At 45.3% G+C, this 25,587-nt stretch overlaps 1 long non-coding RNA gene across 1 annotated transcript; it reads left to right on the forward strand.

The window, feature by feature from the left end:
• The first annotated feature begins 4,384 nt into the window (after positions 1 to 4,384).
• On the forward strand, positions 4,385 to 24,517 carry LOC140502828 (uncharacterized). The gene is made up of 3 exons (XR_011966713.1): positions 4,385 to 10,193; positions 12,457 to 12,649; positions 24,303 to 24,517. It is a non-coding gene; the product is annotated as an uncharacterized lncRNA (long non-coding RNA).
• Positions 24,518 to 25,587: the final 1,070 nt, after the last annotated feature.

Raw genomic sequence — 25,587 nt, forward strand, 5'->3', positions numbered from 1 at the left:
GGAGTGGACCTACTATGTGTAAAGCACTGTGCTAAGCACTGTGCAGCTTTCATTTTGTTTGGTCCTCACAATAGTCCTGGGAGGTAGGTTTTGTTTTTTTTTTTAACATTTTACATTTTTCACTCCCATTCTACAAATGGGGAAACGGAGGCAGACAGAGGTTGTAACTTGCCCAGAGTCATACAGCTATTAAGTATCAGAACTAGAGGAACACAGTATATCTACAGGTAAATAAATACAAAGTTAGACCTGGTGATTTTGAAAAGGAGAAAGTACTTTCTATAAGCTGTGCTTTGAAGGAAGTTAGGGATTCTACCAGAAGAATCTACTACCAGCTCAGATGTTCCAGATGGGTCAGGGTGATGGAGTGGAAGGCAGCATGCAAGTGGGTGGGAGCCCTAGTCTTGTCAACAGCTTGTTGTATGACATCTAGCAAGATACTTGCCTTCCCTGAGAGTCAATTTCTACATCTGTAAAATGAAGGAATGGAGTACAGGATCTCTCAAATTCCTTTCAAATTTAATATTCAATGATTCTGTGACTTCCCTGTCCTCTACCTTGGATCAATTCAATTCAGCAAACATTTATAACTGTATGGTTGCTAGAGATGCACACACACACACACACACACACACACACACATACATCATCACCATCATCATCATCAATCCCTGCCTTCATGGAACTTACATTCTGTTATGAGATACAGAGAAGTAAATAGAAGATGATCAGGTCACTGCATTGATTTAGAAATAGCAGGGAGCTTCAAGTCCATTTCATAGATGAAGAAAGTGAGTCCCAAAGAGTTGAGGTAACCTCCTTAAGTCCTCGAGGCATCTGAGCAGAGGCAGGATTTGGACTCCTCTTCTTTCCATTATAAAATCAAGCCTGGGAAGGAAGTCATCTCTACAGAGATCTGAAGGGAGCTATCAGTTCTAGAAGCTGTAGTTAGGAAGGCAGTGTACTTCAGGCATGTGGGACACAGTCCATGCAAAAGTACAAACTCAAGCAACAAGCATTGTTTAGTAAGTACTTACCATGTGCCAGCGCTGGAAATACAAACAAAGGCAAACCTGGGTCCCTGGCCTCAAGGGGATTACATTTCAGTGGACCAGCAAGACCAGCTTGGCTGGAATGTGGAGTGTGAAAAGTGGAATAATGGGAAATAAATCTAGAAAAGAACTGGGAGCCAGGATGTGAAGGATATAAAAACTGAGAAGTAGATATTTTGTCCTAGAAACAATGGGGAGTCATTGAATATGCTTAAACAGGGGAATGGAGGGATCAGACCTGTGTCTTAGGAGTATTAATATGGAAGCTGTGGGCAGAGGGAGGAGAGAACAGGGAGCTCAAGTAGGAGGCTCCTGAAATATGCCAGGGGACACATAGTAAAGTCTAAACTAGGATGGGGTGGCCATGGAAGTGGAGAGAAGGGCACAGACGGGAGCCAAGTTGTAGAGATAAAATCTTCAGGACAATTGATTGGAAAAGGAGGAGGGTGGGGGGATGGGAAGGAAGGTGGTGGTGGTAGTGAGGGAGGACAAAATGTAGAGGAAATGGTGAGCAACTAGAGCCAACAAGGCTTCACCAAGAACGGGTCTAACTTCATTTCCTTATCTGATAGGGTTATTAAACTGAATGATAAATGAATCAATAAGTATTTATGAATCATCTATTCTGTACCTGGCACTGTGCCAAGCTCTGGATCAGGAAGATATTCTGGGGGTTATCAGAAAAGCTGATAAAATATCTTGTGGGAAAGATGGAGAGATGTGGGCTAGAGGCTGGTACAATTCAGTGAATTTCAAACTGACTGGATGGGTGGAGAGAGAAAGCATTGATGGTCTGATATCAGCTTGGAAGGAAAATTCCAACAGAAAGCTCTGGTGGCTTCCCTCTTTTGGATATACTGTGGCTTATCAATGTCCTTTTGAAAGCATGCGTGACCTTACCTGTGCCTACCTCAGTTTCCTCATCTGTAAAATGGAGCTAATAATAACACCCACCTCCAAGGGTTGTTGTGAGGATCCAATGGGATAATATTTGTAAAGGTCCTTTCAAACCTTAAAGTGCTACGTAAAGGTTAGTTATTAGGATTATTATGAAGTATGACAAAGACAGAGGACAGTGAGACTATCCCTTCCTATACTCCCCTTAATGTAGCCCATGATTATATTAGCCTTTTTGACTGCCACATCATTCTACTGACTCATATCGAGCTTGTGGTCTACTAAAACCCCCAGACCTTTTTCAGAGTAGCTCTTGCTTATCCACCCCTCCTCCATCTAATACTTGTGACTGATTTTTTTCCTGCTTGACTGAAAGTCTTTACATTTGACTCTGATGGATTTCATCTTACTCAGTTGAGCCCAATGCTCCAGCCTGTTGAGATTCTGACTTTCCTGTGTCATCTGTGTCGTCTGCAAACTTGCTAAGCATCTCATCATATTGATGTTCTTATCTGAGTTGTTCCAGCACAGGGTTAATCGTGGTTCTGAGCTCTGAGGCCAAATCATTCAAATCCAGGATCTTAGGGCTAGCAGGGATCTGGGGAGTCTTCTGGTTCAATTCTATCATTTGATAGGGGAGGAATGACTGGCCCAAGGCCATACAGGCAGTCAGGTGGCAAAGGTGAGATTCAAACTCAGATCTGCTCACTCACATTTCCATGCTCCTTCCCAGAGCGGTCAGTTGCCCACTTTGGTTGGTCCTGCTTAATGCCTGACTTAACCTGGCTCCCCACCTCTGATTTCAGTTTTTCAGTGGTTTTGCTGGAGGAGATGCTATGACCAGGGGATCTGAGTCTTCCCACTCCTCGGTTTTTATGGTAAAGACTAAAGGACATGGTGAGGGGATGCAGGTGGTCCAGGGGCCCAGTCTGAGGCCAGAAAGCTCCATGAGCAGTTTAACTGGGATAGGTCAGCATCTTTAATTGTCTTTGTCACTCATACCCATACTCACAAGTGCCCACAGCCCATGGCTAGTGACCAGCCCTGTTTCTTGTAGAAGGGCAAGGTCAGACTCTAGCTATAGGTCATCACCCGCTGACCCCAGTGCTAGCCCTAACTGTAAGACCACAGGCTCTTCAGGGACAGTTTTTCTGTCAGACCAGAGGCTTCCTGAGGGCAGGGCTTGTGTTTTCCTCACCACCCCATCAGACAGATGCTCTTGCAGATAGACTTTTTCTCCCCCATCGTAGGATCATAGATTTAGAGCCAGGAAGGACCTTCAAGGATAGCTCTTCCAATACTCTCATCTTAGAGATAAGGAAACTGAGTCCTAGAGACGTCAACTGACTTGTCTCAGGTTACACAGTCAGTAAGAAGCTGGGGTGAGATTTGAACCTAGCCCCTTTGACATCAAGTCTCTTCGTTGAATCATGGAATCTATCAAATCAGAAGGTGGTATCTCATCAAACTCAGGAAACTCCAGAAATGGGGACCTCTCCACAAAGATCTTTTGGAGCTGATTTTAACCTAGTGGTATGAGTCAGGTGGAGTGCCCCTTCTAGTCTTTTTTCTCTTTTACTTTGAATTTTTGTTTTTATCTCTTGGTCTTTTTCTCTCTTGTGTCTTTGGACTAGACCATGGTTCTAAGCGTCCAGGAAACCATCTCTCCACCCTGCCCTTGTCCCTCAGCAGGCTACAATAGTTGCTACTCAGAGACCCACCTTCCCATCCCCCCAAACCCACTGCCTCCAAATCCCCAGGGTCCAGATGGGTGAGTCCCTGCCTCTCCATGTCCCTTCTGCCCTCTGTGCCTTAATTAAGACCCAAGTTCATTAGCAGCTCAGAATGGTTTCCAGCCTGCTAGCCACAGCTGTTGCTGACACCTGCCCCAACCAGCTGCTGCCTGGGTTCCAGGCCCCCTCCACCCCACACCTGGAAGACATCAAGTGTTTAAAGCTGGGGCACCAGAGCCCAACCCCTTCCATAAAACTGCTGGTTGGACAGCTGTGTTCTCTGGCGGTGGGTGGCGGGGGCAGAAACACTGCTGGGTGGATGATTGGGTGTTGGGGGCCCCTCTGGTTCTGGGGAGATGAGGGCAGGGGGAAAGGCCCAGCTCTGGAGAGGTGGGGCCTCAGGGGAAGTGGGCCCCTTAATCCATTCCTGCCCCTCCCCATACACGTGCACACATCTGATGGGCCAGACTAAAGATTCAATGGGTCCCTTGTCAGGATGGGGAAGAGGGAGGGCATTTCATTTCTCCCCAATAAGAACTGGGGGCAGAACCACTGGTAGGGAGGCTATTTTGGAGCCTTTAGACTGGGGCCTCGTGGCCTTCCACTCCCAGGGGCTTACCATGTTAGTGTTGGCCTTAGCCTGTGGGTATTAGCCCCAGCACAGCTCAGAACCCTGAGCTCTAAAGACCTGCCAACTTCGAACTCTCCCAGTTGCTGAGATTGTAGGCCTGCACCGCCATGATCAGGCATAGAAGGATACATTTTTAAAATTCATAATTGAAATAAATGCTAATTTTTATTTAGAAATTAGTGAAAATAAAGACATAATTTTTCCCCATCCAAGTTCATAGACTCCCTGAAATTTATCCATGAACCCCTTGATGACTTGTGGATTCCAAATTAAGAATCCATAGTCTAAATCAACACACCCATTTTACAGATGAGGAACTGAGTCCTAGAGAGGTTAGGCAATTTGCCCAAGGTCACAGAGGTAGGAAGTGTTAGAATCATTATTTGAGATTCTTAAGTTCCACATTCTGTCTACTCTACCACCCCAGTTCAAGAGATCTCGAAGGACCATCGGGTCCACCTATCCTTGTTTTAAAGGAGAGGTGATGGAGATTAGAATACATGCATGAAACAGATTGCCCAAAGCTTCTCCATCTGAAGCAACATTAAAAATGCAGCCCCAGACCTGAGACTAGACTTGACAAGGTGATGGATGCTGCCTGCCAGGCCACTGGGGACTGAGAGGGAATGATAAGAATGCCACAGAGCAGAAGACCAGAGCAGGCAGATGTACAGGTCTTCCTGCCTCTACCAATCTCTCTTAAAATTCCCATACTAGGGCTTCCGCATTCTTTCTCACTGTTTTTTCAAGAACACTTGAAAACCAGCCCGGTTTGGGCAGGTAAATAGTACAGTGGATAGAGTATCAGATTTGGAGTTCAAATCTGACCTCAGGCACTAGATGTGTGACCTAACCCTGCTTGCCTCAGTTTCCTCATCTGTCAAATGAGCTGGAGAAGGAAATGGCAAACCACTCCAGTATCTTTGCCAAGAAAACCCCAAACGGGGTCACAGAGAGTAGGACATGACTGAACAACAACATAAGAATTTTCCTTTCTTAAATCTAAGAAGGGCTGGAGAATTTCTCTCCTCTAATGGCCCTGCTGTTCAAAGAGTATCAGAGATGAAGATCTGCTGTCGATCCGTCCTTATTCACTTCCTAGCATGAAGACTTTCCCATCCTGAGTCCATGTCCTTCATCAAGCTCCTCCAGAAACAAGAATGCATTCCTTGTTCCAGAATGCTGTTAGTGAGCCATAACCAGACCTCCTGGTCAGAAACCAGGCCTGGGAGCCATCAGAGCAGGCTCTGGGCTGGTAGCCCTGATGCATGGCACAGCTCATGGGAAGCTGGGCCCCTCCCTCAATCCTTTAGGGATCAAAAGGTGAAGGACTACTGGATCTTGGAGTTAGAGGAACAGGGTTCAAATTTTACCTCTGATATTTCCCTGTGACTCCAGCAAGTTGCTTGGGCTCATTTTCCCATCTGTAAAGGACAAGTGTAGAGGTTCTGTCTGTTGTCTGAGTCAGACAGACGGCTCTCAGCTGAGGAAGCTCCTTCTACAATGCAGACTGATCCTTCTCTGTAAGGGATAGTCTTAGAAAGCTGCCTAGAGTCAGGAAGACTCATCTTCCTGAGTTCAAATCAGGCCTCAGACACTTCCTAGGGGTGTCACCTTCAACAAGTCACCTCACCCTGTTTGCCTCAGCTTCCTCATCTGTCAAATCGAAGACCACTCCAGTACCTCTGAAATGAAAACCCCAGATGGGCTCACCAAGAGTTGGACCTGACTGAAACGACTGAACAAGAGACAATAAGGAGGGAAGGGAGATTGCGCTTTAATCAGGATCATTCAGAGGGGCCGTGTCCTCAGAAAGAAGAGCTCTCTGGCCCCTACATATGCTGCCTCTCATCTGCCAAATAGGGAGTGCAATGGTATCTACCTCACAGGGTGGCTGTGAGGAGGACCGTGGAAGTATTTTATGTAGATCTTTTGTCCACTATAAAGGTCTATTGTGACTGGCAACCACTGTGACCACAATGCTGTGGAAAGAGGGCTGCATTTACAGTCTGAAGTCCTGGGTTCAAATCCCAGTGTGCCTTTGGACAAGTCACTTCCCCATACTGGGAGTGGCCAACCAGGGGTTGAACTGGGCGGTGATAGGGCTAGCCCTGGCACAGAGGTGGGATCCAAATGTGAGTCTTTCCAGGGAAATGGCAGAAGTCAAAAGGAGTGGTTGTGTGTGCTTCGAGTTATTATAATTCTGACATGGAGGGGCTTCTTAAAGTGTATAAGAAGTGTATCAGGGACTAGACAGGGCTTCTTTCTGAAGGTCAGATGTTAGCTGAGATCTGAAGGAAGCCAGGGAATCCTGGAGACAGAGATGAAGACAATTCCAGGAAGATCTGGGTTCAAATTCTGCAACTGTATGACTCTGGGTAGATATTTAGCAATCTGAGCCTCAGTTTCCTTATCTATAGAATGGGAAGACTAATAGGATCTGCAGATTGCAGGAGATAAAATATGGTAAAGCTTGTTGTTCAGTCATTTCAGTTGTGATTGATGCTTTGTGACACCATTTGGATTTTTCTTGGCAGAGACACTGGAGTGGATGGTCATTTCTTTCTCCAGGTCATTTTACAGATGAGGAAATTGAGACAAACAGGGTAAAGTGACTTGTCCAGGGTCACACAGCTAGTAAGTATCTGAGGCCACATTTGAACTCAGGTCTTCTTGACTTCAGGCTTGGTACTCTATCCACTGCACCACCTAGCTGCCTCCATGTAAATGTTAGCTATTATTATTCCTGGGGAGTCTAATTTTCCAACTTCTGTTCCTCTCTGCCTTCACCTCCAACCCTTTGCTGGCCCAGCCATCTTCAAGATGTTTTCAATTTTTCCCACCAGTCCTTTTCACATCTCTGGGCTTTGCCTTTTGATCCCACCAGCAAAGTCTTAGAGGGGAGGCTATCAGAACTGTATCCACATCTCAAGGTCTAAGAAGTCCTTCAGGCCTCCAGTGGTCCTGCCCTCACCCACCCCAGGCTAAGCATCCCAACCCATTGGTGGGCTGCAAAGAGTGGGATGGAGTGACATTTCCTTTCTGGTCTACTTCTGGGGACTCACCTAAACTATCACCTCTTCTGGTTCCCCTGCCTCCCCACTTACCCAGATTAACTTTCCTAGATTCTGGAAGCCATCATGGCAACCCTCCCACTCAAAAACTAGCCACACACTCCCTATTTTTCTGATCAATCAACAAACATTTATTTAGCTCTTACTATGTGCCAGGCACTGTGCTAAATGCTATTGTCCATTGGATTAATCCTGAAGTCTTCAACCTAGTGTTTAACCACCCTTCCTTCCAAGCACACCCTTCACATATTGCCATTACTGACACATGAAATGCTTGCTAAGTTCTTGTTGATTAATTCCCTTTCACTGTTCCTTTACCTTGGAATGCCTTGAAATGCCTTCCCCCATGAACATCTCCATTTCCTCCAGAAAGTCCTCTTCGATACCTTCCATTCCATTTTGATCACTTTCTTCATTCAATTATCTCCATGGTTTGTATAACATACTCGGTTCCTAGGTCATAGAGCCATTTGCTACATTATAAGCCATATGGTTTCAAGAAGAGATCAAACCAGATTCACTTCATATCCTCTTTTGAAAGGATGAACCCATAGCTCTCAGAACCAGGCTTCCAGGTCGCTGTCCCCAAACCATGGTGCCCAAACTCCAGTCATCCATTTAATCTGCTGCTCAGATTCAAGAGGTAAATTGATGCCTTGTCTTGCTAAGAACCAGACTTCCAAAAATGCTCTCCTTCCTCTAGACCCCTTGGTTTCTAGTTCCCCTTTATCAGTTACATTTTCCTATTAGAATATAAACCCCTTGAGGGTAGAGACTGTCTCTCTTGCCTATATTTGTATGCCTAGCCCTTGGTCAGTGTTTAATAAAATTTAATTAGGCACACACACTCTATGTCCTTCATAGGACTCCAGAACTTTTTCTGCAATGCCACAGAAGTCTCCTCATCCTGGAAACTCACTCTATCCCTGCACTTTCGCACTGGAAGAAATTCTGCCCCCACGGCCTTTCTTCTGATTGGCAGGTTTTGCTCAAAGCCTTCCTTTTTAAAGAAAATGCCCAGCCCAGCCACATCTTCATTCCTCTCCAGGCTCTACTTATCATGTTCTGGACTTTCTCTACCATTTTGCTCCTGCTGTTCAGTTATTTAGTTGTGTTTGACTCTTTGTGACCCGATTTGGGGTTTTCTTGGCAAAGATATTGGAGTGGTTTGCCATTTCCTTCTCCAGCTCATCTTACAGATGAGGAACTGAGATTTAGTGACCTTGCCCAGGGTCACGCAGTTAGTAAGTGTCTACCCTGGCCCCATGTGGGAATCTTCTCTCCTCCTTCACTTTTCCACTTTCATATTCTGTCTTCCCCCACCAGAATGTGAGTTCCTCTAGGGCAGGGGCCATCCTTCCACTTGTATTTTTCTTCCCAGTGTTTAGCACAGTACTTGGCACATGACCAATAAGCATTTATTAAGCATCTCCAATGTGATGGTCACTGTACTAAGTGTTGTGGATAGAAAAAAAGAGGGAAAAGACAGTCCCTGCCTGGTGGAGCTTATAGTCTAATGGGAGAGGCAATGCACAAAGAAATAAATGGAAAGTAACAGTAAGAGTTTCATGATGCTTGTTGACTGATTGACTTTACAATTCATTCATTCACTCACTCATGTGTGAATTCATTCCATCCAAGAGGATCTGTACAAATACAGAGTCCAGTTCTGGTCACAGCATTTTAGAAAGGACATCAATAACTAGCACCATAACTAGAGCAGGGGATCCAGAAGGGAGAAGGGCTTGCATCTACGCCCTTGTTGAGCATTAGTCAGAGGAGAGAAGGCTGGAGAGGGCTGAGAGTGAGGGGAATGATAGCAGTCCTCAAGGATTTGAAGGGATAATTTGGGGAAAGGGGATTAGGCTCATTCTGCTTGGCTCCAGAGCATAGAAGCAATGAGGGTAACTTGCAGAGAGCCCGATTTAGGTTCAAGGTCAGGAAAAACATCTAAATAGTTGGAGCTGTCCAAAGTCTGAGCAGGAGGGGACTTCCCCATCCCTGGAGTCTTTGAAAGGAAGGCTGGATGGTTGCTTGGTTAGTCATTCATCACACAGATCCTTGCTGAGTAGCAGCAGCATCAGTCAGCCCAGTCAACAAGTGTCTATTAAGCACCTACTATTTATCAGGTACTGTGAATGCTGGGGATATAAAGAAAATACAAAAACAGTTCCCACCCCAGTGACAGAGTGGGATGAGAGTATGACAACATATCACTAACTAGGAATATGTCAGCTCTATACAGAATAAATGGAAGAGATGGCCCCTGGGGTGGATGGTGTATTCAGGGAGGATTCCCTTCTGGTGTGAGGGCTGCCACTCACCCACCTTTTGTGTTGAATGCCAGTTCTCACCTGCAGCTCTAAGAAGTCATAGCGTGTGCAGCAGTCACATCCCTGTAAAACCATCTCAGCAACCAGGCTTCAAACCCATCGGGGAATTAGGAGGATGTCTACTCCAAGCATGTGAAGACTTCCCCCTGATAGAACAGGCAGATGAGAACAATTTGGTCCAATTGCCATGAAGGCAAATGAAGCAGGTGCTATGGAGTGCTTAGAGTTTAGTCAGACACCTAAGACACCAAGGGCACCCACTGCATCCTAGGCCATCACCAGTGGTCAACTTTTGGACTTTGAGGACTCTGGGAGAGAGAGTGAGAGTGAGGACTTTGTGGAACTGCCTCACTTTAATTCAATTCACACAGGAGTCAAGACATCCCCTGTGAAATCATCAGTCCGCTTCAAAGGATGACCAGAAACACCTACTAAGTGCTGGAAGTGGGACTTGGATCAATGCTCTTCTCACTGTAAGTCCAATACTCTATCTGTGCCAGGATCCTTCTTATTATCTACTGTTCTAGACATACATAAGTGTAGACACACATATTAAGCTTTAATAACTTCTAACTGCACTAAGACTTTTGGGATGCTCTATATGTACGTGTGTGTGTGTGTGTGTGTGTGTGTGTGTGTGTGTGTGTGTAAGTTTGGCATTTTTGAAATGACTCTGGCCACAGAATACTTTAGGAGTTTGAAATATACTGGCACATTCCCAAATTTTGGTCCCAGAGTGGAGATGAGAAGAGGGGTTGGGACATGAATCGCCCCACATGATACATACTTCTGATACATGCATAATATTATATTGAGGGTTTTTTTCAGAAGGCAGCATCTACATTTCCTTCCATTTTCCAGAATGCTGGGCTCTGTCTAACCCACTTTAGGAACCGCTACTTTGGCTAACATTGAGAACTCTAAGCGCAGCCAGGAGAGTTCGTCTGGGCAGCGTAAGGCCTTGGAAAGACAAAAAGAAATCTGTCTATTGCAAACCTCCAATCAGTGCTGCAGAAGAACTGGAATTATTAGCCCTCACCTTTGCAGGGTCAGCAAACCTGAAGGATTTAGCCTTCCAAGGTCTCACAAGAGCTGCTTAATGAAGACCTAAGTCTCCACTTAGAATTCCTAGGCGTTTATTGTCTTTACCAAGACATTTCAAGAAGTTGGGAGTGGGGGCATATTAAAATGGCTCTCTGACCTCATGGCTTGGGTGTCAGATGCCTGACTATTTGCTTGTTGATCTCCAACTCCCCCTCCCCCTATTAGACTATAATCTCCTTGAAGGCAGGTACTCTTTTCTTTTTTGTTGCTGTTGTATAGCCAGGGCTTGAGCAGTGCCTAGCACTTAGTAGGTGCTTCATAAATGTTTGTTTACTGACTGAATGCCTATGGGTCCAGAGAAGTAAGATCTAAGTTAGGGGTTGTTAACCCTTTCTTGTGTGTATTGTAGACCCCTTTGACAGTTAGGTGAAGTCTACAGACCCGGTCTCAGAATAATTGTTTTAAATAATTGAAGGAAATGCCAAAATTCAGTTTGAGGTTAGTGACAACAAAGACATATTCTTTTTTTTTAGCTATCCATGTTCATTCTTCCTGAAATCTACCCATAGACCTCTTGGATGCCCAATTAACAACACTTGACCTAGGGAGGCTTTCTTCTCTGTTTGAACCAAATAGAGAAGGGGGCCAAAGGGGAGGCAGAGGGATACTTACTGAGGGACCTCTGGAGACAGTGTCTCCTATGCCTTGATCCTTCATTTTCTCTGTTGGACTCTCAGATCCTTTTACTGAGACCCTGCAACTTCCCCATGAAAACATCCAGGACATTGAATATTGTCTGAAGGAATCTGGGCACCGGACTTGGTGGCCTTCCTCCTCAGCCCAAATTCCCAGTCTTGGGATTCCTGTTCTTATGTTCACAGTCTTGTTGTAACAGCTCACCCAGGGGCCCCTTAGACCTACTCACCCCAAGCCAGGAATGGACTAGGGGGTGAGCTAGAGATAAAAAGTGTGCTCTAAAAGATTTTCAACATTTATTTTCTCCCCTCCACTTCCACCTTAATATCCTCTTTCTTGGCAAAAACCAAGGCTTTGCTGCTGAAGGTACTCTCTCCACATTCTTGGAGTTTTCCTTCCCAAATCTAACTGTCATCCCCACTTATTACTTTGGACAAAAAATGTAAATAGCCCTTCCTCCCTCCCCCACTGGAGCATGGAAGCCTACTTGTCCCCAGTCCCAGGCAATTGGCAGCCATAGGCAGGGTCCCATCCATCTGCCAAAAAATTTATCTGATCTTTGAACTTGGTGCTCTCCCGGAGATAAGTCAGGGAGTCTGCTAAAGACATCAGAGCAAGGCATTGTGGGGAGGGAAAGAAGGAGAAAACTCACTCACCGTCTTGCTGAGCTTGAATTCCCAGGCTTGATTTTTTTCGATGTGATTCCTTTGAATGAAATGCTTGTTTCATTAAAAAATAATGATAGTAATAATGAGTGTGGATTGGAGGCTATCTGGGGTCCTTTGCTGCTCGCAATCTCTGTTCCTATGGGCCTCCTCCTCCTCATTATCATTCGTTAAATACAATGGAATTGGAAGGGCTGTTTCCCCCAACTTCCTCTCAGAGATTATTTTCTACTTACACTTTATATGTTTTGCTAAAATGTTTGCATGTTGTCTCGTTCGTTAGACTGGGAGCTCCTTGAAGTCAGGGATGGCTTTTCCTTCTTGCTCCCAGTACTTTTACCTTTGGAGAAAGACAGGATGGACACAAGGAATACTACATGATTGGTGGAAAAATTCAGACAGACTTCTGGGAGTTTGTATAAAAATAAAAGTCCAGAGGTGAGATCAACTGGATGGTGGAAGATCTCCAGTTCAGAGGATTTGAAAGTTGGAGCCAAGCCCCTGAGAGGGAATCACTTTCAGAGGTAGGAGAGTCTCTCTCTCTCTCTCTCTCTCTCTCTCTCTCTCTCTCTCTCTCTCTCTCTCTCTCTCTCTCTCTCTCTCTCTCTCTCTCTCTCTCCCTCCCTCCCTCTGTCTCTCTCCTCCCTTCTGTCTGTCTATCTTCTCCTTTGTTTCTTCTCTCTGTCTCTCTTTCTCATCCTCTCCCTTCCCCCAATTGACCATGATACTAGAGGGACTGGACCATTAGGAGACAAACCATTTAACAAGGAAAGAGGACAGGCACAGTGAGGACAAATGCAGCCCAACATGAACACAGATGGATACAGGAGGATGGCCATCTGAGGGAGGAATGGGCTTCAAGGTAAGGACTTCTTGAAACATAGAATGATGTTAAGAAAGGGCCTCCTATTAACCAGGACTGAAAGGCCTTCTGAAGAGTGTGCTCCACATGTGCACCTCACCACCATTGTACTCTGGATGTCCCAAGTGGACTTGTGTGTACAAGGGGAGAGTGTTCCCTTGTTGGGGTTGGGAGCAGGGGTTGTAATAATTATTTTTGCTATAATGTTTTAGTAAAACCCTCTTTCTAAAAGCTAGTTGAAGTCTGGCTGACATGTCAATACAAAGCAAATCAGGGGGACTCATGAAATACAGCTCCTCAGGCTTATTCCTAGAACCCAGAGTAGCAATATGGCCTCCATCTTGGGACCTGGATGCCCAGTGCAAGTGGGAGTTGAAGATCTAGCCATATACTGCTCATATATGGCTTGAATCAAATTCTGTCACCATCCTTTTTGCCCTCCTCTGGATCAACACACTTTTTTCTCAATCTTTATATACAGTGGCTTTTCTGTAGCCTTCAATGCCACAGTGCACTCCCTGCTTGTAGATATTCTCTCCTACCTTTGGTTTATTTCACCCTGGCTTTCTCTGTGGTCTCCTCCTACCTCTCTGACCTTGGCTTCTCTCTTCTGCCTTGGCTTCTGTCTCTTTTTCCTTTTGCCTCTGGGAGGTATGAGTTTTTCCAAGTTTCTGCCTTCTTTTTCTGTTCTTTTCTTTGGCAGTCTCCTCCACTTCTATGGCTACAGACAAGACCTCTTTGTAAATAATTCTCAATGGTCCTCTCTCACCTCTCTTGAGATACAGCTGAGTGGCTCCTGCTGTCTCCAGGTCACCTACCCCTGGATGTTCCACCTGCATCTTATGTTCAAAACAGAAGACCTCTTCCATTGTCCAGCTCACACTGACTCCAAAGAAAATATCTCTTCCTGATTCCCTTTATCTGTCAACAGCACCACCATTTTCTCAGCTCCCCAGGCTCACATCTGACTGCTTTCTCATTCTCTCCATATCTGTCAATGGCACCACCATTTTCTTAGCTATCCAAGCTTACATCATCTTATCCTTCCCCAAATCTAGTCAATTGCCTACTTCTGCCATTCTCTGAAATAGCTTCCTGCCTCCAGCCTCTTTTCCATTCCCACCAGTCCTGCACACCAATACTGGAACAATCCTCTTGGATCACATTATGACCCTGCTCTGGAAACTTTGCTGATTTCCTGTGATTACACCCAAGGATTTGGGTGTTTATTCTGTAGGGTTAGGAAATCATTGAAGATTCTGGCACAGGTTCATAACGTGATCAAAGAAGATTATTCTAGTATCCACAATCTATCTTTCTTTTAAAATTAAAAAAATACTTTTAACTTAAGAAATTAGTTATTTATTTAAAAACAATTTTTTCAACCTACCTTTCCAGTCCTGTTTTACATATTGCTTTTCATGTACCTTGGATTTCATGTAAAAGTCTCCTAATATCTTGATTTCTTGCCTCTGGTGTTTGCTTATACTGTTCCTTATATTTGAAAATATCTCTCTCCTTCCCAATAATCTTTCCATCTCTTCCTATTGAAATGATAAATCCAGATATAGTGTCTGCCCCTTTCTGAATCCCCCTGTTCAGAAATCATACCATGACTTTTATTTTTTTATTTTTACTGAAGATAATTCATTCAACAAACATTTGTTGTCTATTAATGATTCAGGGCAGTGTATATTAAGGGCCGAATGTCATGTATAGAAGCTGGAGGAAATCAGGGAAGACTTCCTAGAGAAGAGAGCTTGAGCCTTAAAGGCTGGGCAGAGGGGAGGAAGGATAGTGTTCCAGTGGAGAGGGAGATTGTGAAGAGGACCAATCACATCAGGAAGGTGATGTCTTGACTTGCGAGTGATTGGATTTAAGTGAGGCAGGGCTGTGCAAAGTCACCAGCCTCACTCTCTCCTCCAGAGCCATCTGGGTCCAGTGGCCAGATGTAAGTCAAGATGACTGGTGATGGCCCTAGTTGAAATGGGAGACCTTGGCCTTTTTAATCTAAGGTCTTTTCCAAATCTCTGTTTGTCTGAAGGGTGAGAGACCTGTATGAGCAAGGGTTTTAGAGATAATCTGAAGCCCTGGGACTCACAGTTCAGAAACATATCTGCCCTGGGGCCCTCGCACTGCTTGGATAGCTCCTCCCAGAACCTCCATTTAACATGGTGCCCAGGTCAGCCATGTTTCATTCCTCTTCAGGCTGTCCCACTCTAGATTTCTCCATCATGTTCCTTTGCTGGTACTTTCTGCCCCCTCCTCTCTCTTCCTCCTCCTTTTCCTCTTGCTCTTCCTTCCCCTTTAGAATGTCACTTCCTTGCGGGTAAGATCCATCTTTCTTTTCCACTTGTATTCCCAGCACTTAGCACAGTCCCTGGCACTTGGGCAATGCTTAATAAATGTTTATTGACTTACTGACTGAGGTAAGAAAGTGAAAGGCATCTGAGGGAGGGAAAGGGAGGGCAGAGACCATCATCATTGAGCTTCAGCAGTCACTGAGTCCACTCAATGCCCCACGCCCCAGGTTCCAAGAACGGGCCATCCTGCCTCCTCTTGATGACTCCAGTGAGGGGGGTGCAGTCAGTTTGGCTGGAATGGAATTGGGGAGACATGGGAAACAAAGCTATTAAGGAAGAAGGCTGTGCCTGAACTCTTCAGTGCCTAGTGGGGATTGGGACTCAGGTCTGGCAGAGGCAAAGGGGTTTTTCTCAGGGTGACCCTAACTGGGCTGGACGGACATCAAACCAATGACCTCAGTCTCACCAAGTCCTAGGAATAGGGTCAAAGTGGCCTGTGTGAAATCTCTCCTCAACTCAGTGTAAACACATCACTCATCTGTGCAGCGCCTTTCTCTGAATCTGCATGCTTTGAGTGATGACAGAACATGGGAGTGAGAAGTGAAAGGCAACCCACCAGATGTTCCCCACAGCTGGACAGCTGGGAGGGGAGGCGGTCTGGCCGATGAAGGGAGCTGTCACCTCTCTGCTGACACAGAGTCTGGACTTGCATCCACCTTCCTTGCCCACGGCCAGCATCCACACCCAAGTGTTGGGGTCTGTGGCTGATCATGGGTCTGGAGACCGGTTAGAGGAGGAGGGGGCAAGCCTGGTGAGGCTTGATCTGGCCAAGAGCCTTGGCTCTGCCTGAATTAGGGCCTGAGGGACATACCCATTTCAGTTGGTGGGCCTACTCAAATCTCCATTGACTCTTGTCTTTGGAGAGGACCTCCGAGTTAGTAAGACTCCTAGTTATTCACATGGGAGGAGAGAGTTTCAAGAGGAGCCTGGAAATATTGACGGATCAAGTAATGTTGGAAGAATTTTACCTCTTATTCTAATTCCTTCTCCCCGCAACCACCCATATTACAGATGAGAAAACTTAGGACCAGAAAGTGAAAGGAGTTAGCAGCAGAACAGAGGCAGTCACTTTCCAGTCTGCAGGAGAGAGCGAAGCTGATGACTCCGCATAGCTCTGCCTCATTTAAATCCAACTCACTCCTAAGTCAAGACATCACCCTCCAGATTTCATTGTCCTCTTTGAGAATGAAGTACAAACAATAATCTTTCTAAGACACCAGGAGAGCTCTCGTTGCCTTGGGGAGACCATAAGCTGACTGAGGGCAGGGGCCACCTCTGAGATTTGGAGATGGAAAGGGTTTCTCTAATCCATCTAACCCAGTCCCACTACTTTATGGACAAGCAGCCTGAAGTCCAGATGAGGAAGTGAGTTGTCTCATGTCACATGAAGAATGACAGGCAAAGCCAAGATTTGAACCCAGGGTCTCTGACTCCTAATGGAACATTGTCTCCAATATGATATACTGCTAGGTCTTCTCTAGCCTCTCCTATAGCCTTGATTCAAGAGCCAGGTACCCATCAGAGTTGGACCTTGCTGAAGATCGACTTACTCTGTGTGTGTGTGTGTGTGTGTGCATGTGTGTGTGTGTGTGTGTGTGTGTGTGTGTGTGTGTGTGTGTGCCTGTCGGTCAGAGGATTTCTGTGGAACCCTGTGTGAACACTTTGCCATTCCCAGGTGAAGATCTGTGTGCACACATGAGGATGTGTGAGATCGCTGGAGGCTCAATGTCAGCCCCAACGTCCCAAAGTGTGATGCTCCACTCCTGGAAGTCTGGACCCCTCTCTGAGGTCCTCAGGTAGAATGCAAGGCTTCTTGTCTGGGATGCTGCCAAGAGTCACTCCTTTGGGGTGTGAGTTGAATGACATGGCTGGCTGAGGTTTCTTCTAGCTCTAACTTTCTATGCCTGTGTGAATGTGTGTGTAGTCCTGGAGGCATCCAGGTGCAGAGGAATTGGGCTGAACCTGGAGTCCCAGTTCCCGAGCTGAAATCCAGGCTCAGCTACCTGCTACCCATGTGACCTTGAGCAAGTCTGTTAACCAATCTGGGTCTGGGTTTCCTCATTTGTAAAATGAGCAGGTGGGACTTGAGGGACTCAAAAGTCTCTTCTTGCTCAAAAATCTATGATCCTGTGTTTTTGAATGTGTGTCTATGTATGTATATACTGGCATGCGTGAGTGAGGACACATGAGAAAGAGGGAGAGAGAGAGGAGAAAGGCGAGAAAAGAAGAGGAAGGAGAAGAAGAAGAAGAAGAAGAAGAAGAAGAAGAAGAAGAAAGAGAAGGAGGAGGAGGAGGAGGAGAGGAGAAGGAAAAGAAGGAGAAGAGGAGGAGGAAGGAAAGAAGGAAGGGGAAGTAGGGAGGGAGGGAAGAAGTGGGGGGGGGAGAGAATTATTTGAGGCTGAGAGAAAAGGCAGGACTCTGAGCATTGTGAAGATCTCTATTAAAGTGCTCTCTCTCTCTCTCTCTCTCTCTCTTTCTTTCCTCCCCCTCTGCTTCCCCTCTGCTCTTTCTCCCTCCCCCTGCAGTGGTTTCTGTTACCAAGACTGAAGGCTTCAGTCCTGGGCCACCTTCCCAACTCCACGTCCTTGGGCACAAGCCTTCACTGTCACCTGTAATATAAGCAGAGGACTGAAGTGGGGCACAGCCTGCTTTGGGGAAAGCAGACAACTGGACTCCTGAGGAATGATTATCACCCTCATTCCTTACCCCCTACCCACAGAATTCTCAGTATTGGTGGGGGGAGAGAATGGAGAAGAGTATTAAATGAAGTCTGTTTCCTGAGTTTGGGGATCATTTTCTGGATTGGGCGGGGTATGAATCAAAAGCTACTGTTTGCAGCCTGGTCCTTGGGAATCTGTCTCACCATCACTGAAGACTGCCCCAACCCCACTGAGGAAACCCCAGGAGGCCCAGGGCTTTGAGAGGATCCCTCGGGAGAAGCGAGAAGGGGGCAATAGGAGCCTGAAGGAGTAGTTTCCTCCACAGAGAGATCACCTTAAACCCTGAAGAAATGAGATTCAGTGAAACCTTTCTAATGCCAGGGCCCACTGGCAGGTCGTACTCACAAACTACAGCATCTCTTCTTGACCTGGGGCTTCCTTCTAGAGACATTCCATGTCTAATCTTGCTCAGCACCAAAGGGCCTTTGATTCTGGATGATATGGGGTCCCTTGGTTTTTGTGACAGGGGTGGAGGTCGAAAGGATTGAACAGATAACTCAGGAAGCTTATTAGGAGAGATAGCTTCCGTACTGCTCATATTGAATTTGTGGCTTGGGACCCTTTAGCTCCCCTTTGATCTTGTAGCGGGGGTAGGGGTAGGAAAGGTGCTCTCTCCCCTTCCCCCTCCCCCTCTCTAGCAGCTGTTGTGACAATGCACGCACACAGCAATGTCATCTTGTATCTTTCCCTTAGCAGGGGTGACCACATGTCAATAGTGAGGAAGGTATTTCTAGGGAGCTTGAGAGACCAGCAGCTCCCGGATTCCTGGGTGCTGAATACCCAAAGGGATATATGATCTGTGAAATGACTTCTTGGAGGAGAAGATAACAGCCACCACAACATACTGTGCCGATAGAATGTCCGAGAAGCCCAACCCTTGTCTTAGCTTGTTAGTTGATACTGGGTGAATCTGCTCAGCTAACACAGAATCATGGGGTAGTTCCACCAAGAATTTCACATTTTAATATTTTAAATGTTAACCTCCAGGAAGAATCTAAGAGTAGTCATGGGCTACCATTTCACGTTTTAAACATTTGTCCATGGCTGCTTAGGAGTCTTTGTGTTTTAATCATTTCTTTTGTGATGGAGACATAAGTAGCTGTCCTATCCCTGATTTGTGTTTCTGGGAGGGACTCTGTTCATTCCTTTTGGGCGGTCCCTAGGAATGAGCTAAAACTCAGTATTGCTAATTTAGAGGGTGAGAAAAAGGCCGATCCTTTCTTTTAGAAGTCAGGCTGAAACAGGACTTCCTGAGTCCAGACTAGTGCCCCTCAGCGGTCATGGGTACTTCCTGGACTACAGGTCTGGTATATCTAGCTCTAATTTGATCTATATATTTGTCTATCTCTTTCACTCTCTGTCTCTATATCTATTTTATTTATATGACCTATATCCTTATCATCTATCTATCTATCTATCTATCTATCTATCTATCTATCTATCTATCTATCTATCTATCCATTCATTTCTCTCTCTCTCTTTCTCTCTCTCCAGTAGTCATACAGTCACTAAGCATTTATTAACCACCTACTATGTGCCTCCTGGAGATGGTGAGACCATAGCACCACTTTTTTTGTTTCTCATATTGGAAGGCATTGCTTTAAGGACGCCCTTGTCCCTAACACACATGACCTCTTAGACACCTAGAAATAGGAAGAGCTTTGGAGACCTTGTACCAAGTCTTAGCTCCAACATCTATCTATGGACTGGGTTAAGAAAAGTGCCTAAGAGAGATGGGAAGAACTCTGGATTGGTAGTCTAAGAACTTGGGTCTGAATACTGGTCTTACCACTTACTGCCTGGGTGACCTTGGACAAGTCCCTTCCTCTCTTGTGTCTTAAGTTCATTCTTCTGTAAGATGAGGGGATGAACTCGATGACCCTGAAAGGTCCTTCAGCTTTAAAAAATATGATCCTCTGACATTGGAAAAGCCACATAGCCCCCAGAGCCTCAGTTTCCTCCTCCAAAAAAGAGGTGATCTGACCCAGTTCTGTTCCTTAGAGGTGTTCAGACAACGCTGGACAGATGACCTTGCTAGGTATGTTATAATGGGGATGACTTCCCTCTCTGGGTTGGGCAGGGAGATTGCTCAGGTACTGTCCAACTCTCAGATTCTGTAATTTTGTGAAGAAGGAAACTCTGACAATGATTTCAGCTCTAAATGTGATTTTTTGATTACGGGGAAATCAGTTCCCAGAATCTCAATTTCTTTATTTTTAAAATGGGCAGGAATAATGCCAATAGTGCCCATACATACCTAAAGTAGAGGTGTTGAATTTAAGTCAGTGTAAAATACATACATTAAGTGAAAAAGCACAAAATATACGTGAAGTTATTCTTATTCTCCTTCTGCCCCAACCTTGCTGGATGATCATGGGAAAGTCTCTGTCTTCTCTGGGCCTCAGTTACCTCATCTGTAAAATGGAAATGGGACCAGCTTTGCAGTGAGGCTCCTTCTGGCTCTGAAATCCTACAATGCCAAATCTTTGGGGGAGGCCATAAGAACGGAAGTCCTACCCAGCAGGACTAAACTCTACTCAGGACTTAGGAGGTCCAGGATTTCTCCCAGCCATCTTAGCCCTGATTCTTACCCCCAGTCTGTGCTCTCTCAATGGAGGTACTCAATCTCTGCTGAGAAGAAGGGCTGGCCCTGAGGAGTCTCCTTCCAGCTCCCAGGGGTGGAGTCTGGGGTTTGGTGGGGAAATGAGGATTTAATTTCTCAAAATTCCTGTAGTTAAGGGCTAGGACCACTTCCATTGACAATGGGAGGGGGATGCCCTTTTTGGAAACCTGGCTGCTCTTGGGTCAGTTACTTCCTTTCTCTGTTCCTCAGTTTCCCCCAGTACAATGCAGGAATTGGACTATTTGATTTCTGAGGTCCCTGTCAGCTTCCAGTCTAGGATCTAGGCTTTTGTGAGGCTGGAAAGTGTCACCTCTCTTCTCTCAGTCCAGGATTCCGCCTCCAGGGGGCACTGGGTCCTCATTTGTCCCTAACCCAATTTAGGCCAAGCATCCAATTCTCTAGGAACCTCGCCGCCATCCAGTCCTCTTCTCCGCAGACCTCTGGCTCTGCCTTCCTTTGGGGAAAGAAAGAATGGGACAGAGCCGGAAGGAGCTTCGTGCAGAGGCTGGAAGATGGGCCAAGTAAGAGAAGCTATATTTAACTCGCTATACTGACTGTCCCATTTGAGCCCCTCCCCCCACCTCCCAGCCCTTAGCCTGGCCCATTCCATCCATCCTGTCCTGTCCCATCAGAGGCCCCGTGTCTCCCTGTGTGCTCACATCCAGCCATGCAATTGTGGTCGCCCGCCCGCCGCCGCCACAAGGCTATTTTTTGCTTTTTGCCAGAGATTATTCAGTTATCAGGAATGTGTGTTTAAGTGGCAGGCTCAGGAACCTGGCTTATAAATAGGGATCCGGGGTCAACGCCCCTGGCTTGGCCCAGAGTCCTCCTTGTCGTCTGCCTTCCTAGTCTTGGTCAAGGGACATTATTTGGTGTCACCAAGGAAAAGGGAGCAGAGTCCCTTATTATACCACACAGGCAAAAGGTGGGGCTGGAGGTGGATAGGACCCCTAACTGGGGGGCAAGAGACATGAGAATCCTCCCTCCCTTGGTGTCGGCCAAGTTATCCAACAGCTCTGAAGCTCAGTTTCTTCATTCATAAAATGGTGGAAACTCAGATTCATCATCTGAAAGGCCCACAAGGAATCCAATTTTAGGATGGTGAGAAAAGGATCAGGCTTTATGCTTGGACCCAGTGGCTGAAACTAGGAAGGTGGGAAAGAAGCACATTTTTTTCTGGATTTAAGGAAGCACTTCCTAATAATTAATGGACACGTACTTAAGTAGAATGGTGAGGTTGCAGATTGTTGGTTGGTGATGTTGGGATGTTGGTGACTTGTGGCAGGCATTGATATCAAGAGAGAGCAGTTTAAGATTTTTAAAAGGTTCTTCTCATATTTTTCTCTTTGATCCTCACTACAGCCCTGAGAGGTGTCAGGGATCCTTACCACAACTAAGGGTCCAAGAAGGGACTTACCTATCTCTGAAGGTTTTAAGATGGTCTTAAAACACGATTGATATTTAAAGATGGATGGGTGAACCTGGAAGCTCTCTGAGGTCCTGCTTCATGCTGATCAATTCTCTGCTGCCTGTGCTAATTTTGGCCTAATAATTAACACCAAGAAAATACAGGTGCTCCATCAGCCACCACCACACCATCCATACATGGAACCATCAATTACAACAAATGGAGAAGTTCTGAATGTTGTGGATAAGTTCACTTACTTTGGTAGTGTACTTTCCAGGGTTGTACACATTGACAATGAGGTTGATGCACACATTGCCAGAGCTAGCTCAGTGTTTGAGAGGCTCCAAAGAAAGGTTTGGGAGAGAAGAGGTATTAGACTGACTACCAAACTAAAGGTCTACAGAGCCATTGTGCTGGCCTCATTGCTATATGGACAGTCTACCAGCGCCATGCCAGGAAACTGAATCACTTCCATTTGAACTGTCTTAGGAAGATTCTGAGGATCACCTGGCAGGATAAGATAGCAGACACTGAAGTCCTTGCTTGAGCTGAACTCCCAAGTATTCAAACTATGCTTCAGAAAGCGCAAATCTGATGGGCTGGCCACGTTGTTCAAATGCAAAATATATGCTTGCCGAAAAGACTATTTCATGGAAAACTCGCATGGGGCAGGTGATCACATGGTGGCCAGAAGAAGCAATACAAAGACGCTCTCAAGGTCTCTTTCAAGAACTTTGGATTTGACTGCGTAACATGGGAGACACTAGCACAGGACTGCTCAGCATGGCGTGCCCACACCAGAAAGGGTGCTGTAGTCTTTGAGCAAAGCAGAATTGAGACAGCACAAAGTAAACATAGTATGTGCAAATTTGGGTTATCCACCCCAAATATTCACACGGACTATCTGTGTCCAACCTGTGTTAGAGCATTCTGAGCTCATATTGGTTTGCTCAGACACAGTTGGACACACTGAAATTTCACTTTACAATGGTGATGTCATTTTGGTCCTCTTCAAAGACGAAGGGCAACCAACCAACCAATCATGCTAAACTTGAAATCTCTAAGGAATCTCTAATGGGAGAAATGCCCTTGCTTGGCTGGTAGAGAGGAAGAGGGATGGGTGGAGGGGAAGAGAGATGAGAAGAGAAAAAGGGAGAGACCAAAGCTCAATCAACTGGTCAATCAATGAGCATTTATTAGACACTTACTATGTGCCAGGCACTGTTTGAGCTTTTGGGATACAAAGAAAGACAAAAATAGCCCTGCCTTCAAGAAGATTAAGCCCTAATGACAGAAACAACATGTAAATGTAAGGGGAAAGGGCCTCTTGGTCATACATGCCTAGAAGCAGGCTACTTAAATTTCCATGTTCTGGGTTGGTAGTAGGCAGAGCCTAGAGGACCTCATATCTATGTCTTTGCCTATGTTTATGTCTATGTCTACATCTGTGCCTGTGTCTGTGTCCATGTCTATGTCCATATCATGTCTATGTCTATTTCTATGTCTATGTCTGGTCAAGCTAGTTAGCACCATGGATAGTGTTGGGTGTGGAGTCAGGAAGACCTGAGTTGAAATCTGGCCTCAGACACTTATTAGCTGTGTGACCCTAGACAAGTTATTTAACCCTGTTTCCTTAAGTTTCTTCATCTGTAAAATGACCTGGAGAAGGAAATGGCAAACCACTCCAGTATCTTTGTCAAGAGGACTTCAAATGAGGTCAACAAGAGCTGAATACAACTGGAATGACTGAACAACCATATCTATTTATGTATTTATGTATGTATGTGTGGATGCATACATGCATGTATGTATCTATCTATCTATCTGTAGGCATATATGAGATTCCTGCCAAGTAGCTGGAAGATTGTCTAGAAGGAAGGGTCTCCTACAGAAAGCTGCAGTTGAGTTGAGTGTTAAAAAGAAACCAAGGAAACCAAGAATCAGAGGTGAGGAGGAGAGTATTTCAGTCATGTGGGAGAGCCAGGGCAAAAACAACAGCAGCTGGAAGAAATCTTACAGTCCTCCAGTCCACCATTGCATAGATGAGGTTAATGAGTCAATAGAGGTTGTGACTTGCCCAAGGTCACTCAGGGAATAGGTGACAGAACTCAAATCCAGATCCCCTGACTCTAGATTGAGTATCCTTTCCCCTGTATCACTCCCATTGCTTCAATGATCTCATTGATTTCACTTTCTTCTAGGTGGGAAGAGCTGAGGAAGGCATAAGAAGAATAGGGAACTATGGGTAGTTCTAGGAGGCACTGGAAACTCCAGAATGAAATTCTGAAGACACAGAGAGAAGCAATTCTGATAAGGAAGAAAGAAATTGTCTAAAGAGACTTGTGGATGTTGTGGAAACAAATAAAAATCTTTTTGGTTGCTCTAGAAATATTAAGAAATAAAATATTTTTCTAAAGACTTTTCCAGATTTTTTGGGATAGCCCCTTGGAAGGGGGGATGGAATAAATCAGGACAAAAGAAAAAAGGCCTTTAATTAAGTGACTTAATTATGGACGATAACAAGAAACAACACAGAGTAACTTTGGTCTAGGTAAAAACATCCCCCTTTCCCCTTGCCTGTAGGTAATCTGGATATTGACCCATATAAAGGCAATCTCCTCCCTCTATCCTTTAAATCAAGGATTAGATTTGAGTCCATCCCTCTTTCATTACTTACATTACAAATTACATTACATTACATTACAAATGCCTCTTATCCATTTCAATACAGATCAGTAGGACGAATCCTAATGATAACTCATGGACCAGGAAGAAGGGAATAGAAATATGGTCACTCAGTTCTCCACCAAGCTGCCTCAGAGCCCTAGACCACAATCTCCTCTTATCTATAATACATCAGTAACCATATAATGGGCCCCATTACTTTGGCCTAGTCGGTTACTAGTAAGCCCCTCAATGATTAACATCTTGGAAAGGTCAAAGCTTTCACTCCACCTGCCTGCCTCCACAACCATTAACCCTTCTACCTTCTCTTTTAGAAATAGAAAAGTGGAGAGATGAGGAATCTGTTTTCCATCTCATTCATATAATATGCCACTAGCTCACTTTGTATGAGATTTGGGGGCAGAGAGCAGAAGGCAATGGTGTTTTCTGGGATCTCTAACCTTCCAGATTCTTGTAAGCTATTGTGGAGGAAGGATGATGTCAGGATACTAAGGCATGGGATGGAAACCTTGGAGCAGCAGGTGGAGGAGCTAACATCTAACCTTAACTAATTAAATTAACTAATTAAATAACATTCAGTAGGAAGGCATAGATCACTTGTCTCTTGATGTTCATTTCTTCTCGTCATCCATTTTTTCTGAGTTATCCAAATATCTCCAAGAGACCAGACCTTGGGCAACGCTTGCAGTATCATAGACTCTTAGTGTTGAAAAGGACCTGTATGGTAGATGCAGGCAAGACCATATCCCATACGAGTGACTCTAAAGTCCACCATGAGTTTTCTATACATCTACACATACG

The sequence above is a fragment of the Notamacropus eugenii genome, chromosome 1 (assembly GCF_028372415.1).
Source record: "Notamacropus eugenii isolate mMacEug1 chromosome 1, mMacEug1.pri_v2, whole genome shotgun sequence".
NCBI lineage: Eukaryota > Metazoa > Chordata > Mammalia > Diprotodontia > Macropodidae > Notamacropus > Notamacropus eugenii.